The sequence below is a fragment of the Neovison vison genome, chromosome 1 (genome assembly GCF_020171115.1).
Source record: "Neovison vison isolate M4711 chromosome 1, ASM_NN_V1, whole genome shotgun sequence".
Taxonomy (NCBI): domain Eukaryota; kingdom Metazoa; phylum Chordata; class Mammalia; order Carnivora; family Mustelidae; genus Neogale; species Neogale vison.
Window position 1 is genome coordinate 32,967,979 of NC_058091.1, and position 2,370 is coordinate 32,970,348.

Below are 2,370 nucleotides of genomic sequence, written 5' to 3' on the forward strand. Positions count from 1 at the left end.
TACTTGTGATCTCTGTCTGTCAAATTAAAAAAAAATTAAAAAAAAATGTATAGTTATCACACTGAAAATACCTCGTTTTGTGCCCTGAATACTTTTTAGAAGCTAGTGTGTTTAAACTTGTGTACCTTGGTTTTGTGGTCACATTATATGGCTTGATTCTTGGCAGCTGTCATTGTGAAAGGTTTTAGGTAAGATTTTCAAGCTACTTAAAAAAAAAAAAAACCCTAAGTACTATTTCCTGTCCATCTCCAAGTTGTATTTGAATAAAAATATTACTTAACAAATGTTTATTGTACTCTGAAAAGAATTCTTCCTTATTTGAATTTTGTTAATTTGGGCTTAGATTTTAATATCTCTAAAATTCTCTTTTGTATTCCTCCTGATAGCCTAAACAGATGCTTAAATCATATTTACTGTAATCAACCCACTTATTTTCCTTTGTTTTTGATTCTTTGTTATTAATGATTCTTCTTTACAGCTTATGGTTTCTACTAAATCTATTCATTGGTAGGGTGCACAGTATAATCATAGTCTTTGAAAAATGAAAAAAACTGTTTCACATTACTAAACAACAAAAATAATTTGATTGATTTTCAGTAGTCAGGTTTTCAAAATACTTCAAAGTCATATTATGTGCTTTTAATCAATTCAGTGAAAGGTTAATATTTTGAAATATAAGGGCTCTATATATTTCAACTATTATTTTGAATAATAGATACTCATTTCAAACAATGCATTTCAAATTTGTAACATTTGGTAAGTACATTATGTGCTTTTTAAAGAAATGTATTTAAGATTTAGAATAGAAAAACATTTTAAAAAATATACAAATCAAGTTGAGAAATAAACATGTGCAAATCAAGTAATCAATTATTTCAAGTATATTAGGAATTCAAAATGGAAATACTCCATAATAATTTTCATTCACACATTTAAATGTGTGAATGAAATACTGGCTCTGTGAAGACATTTAATGTAGTATTACTTAGCAAGTGAGTGAATTTGATAGTTAAAAACCTAAAATCAGTCCTTATGAAATAATTTCATGGCATTGTCCTTAGAGAAAGCACTACATGCAGGTCTGATTTGTTTACTATAATCATTCATTCTAAAGTACTTTTATTACACAACCACAATATTTGAAAAGAGACCTATGAAGAGACTATGGTATTTAGGTAAGTAGGCATTAAGTAGGAATAAAAAAGTGAACTAAGCATATTCCATGCCCTCAAAGCGCAAGGTATTGTCACTTTAAAGTGATGATACAGAGGGGTGGTGTCAGAAATGTGGTAAATGAACAATCTGGCCAAAATTAACTATAATTTTGCTATACCTTATGCTTAAAAACTTAGAAGTTTCTAATTTCCATATCTTTTATGGAAAATAATTCTAACACATATGGTCATTCATATAAGATATACCAACTAATAAGTGTTGGTATAATAATAATTGAATTATTATTGGCTCCATTTGCCTGATATTCCATTTTACATAGCAAATAATGATCCCTTAAAAAATAAAAACGAAGGGATAAGAAGAAGAAAACAATACTTTTCTTAAAGGAAATTAAAAAGACTGGCTTCAGTTAAGTTATTTGGCATATGTTCAAAGTATTTTTTTAAGAAAGCTTATTTTTTCTGATGGACGACTATCTACAATAGTTAAGACTATCTTTTAATCAGTATAGAGTTTGAAGGATAGTAAACATTTATTGAGTAGGTAGTGTTTGTGAAGTATTCCAGCTTTTATGTATTTGTTGACTCATCTCTCTATGTTCTTAGTTTTACAATATTTAGAAAAATGAAAACCTATACATAAAACACTATAAAATGCTGTTTTAGAAAAAATATACATTTTACGTAACAAATAAATTGCCTTCCAAAAAGAATTTGCCGGCATGTATGGATGATGATAATCCTACTCTGAAAAGGTTTGTGAGATTTTTAGGCTAAGAACTTTTTAAGTGAGATTTTCCAGCCGTAATACGTTTTCCATACCATAAATAGAGACTGAGAATAAACACAGGTTTTCTGAGAGGTAATTTTACATTTTGCCACATATTTGTCACAACATTCCACCTTAAAATAATATTTCCGATTTCTTACTTTAACTGACCCATTAATAGTCTTCCTCCCCAATTTCATGCTTCAGTGTGATCACTAACAAAACAGTCTATATTTCTTAGCTGGGAGGTAATAGCATTTTTGAATGACCTGAAATCCTTTGGAATTGTACTCTACCTGATTTTCAAGGCTGTTTAATCCATTTGTATGCTCCAAATTTTCCATTTGAATTTGCATCAGGTCATGTAATATCAGTTTCTTCTATGTCACCTGATGTAGCAATAACTTTATATAATGTGACACTGTG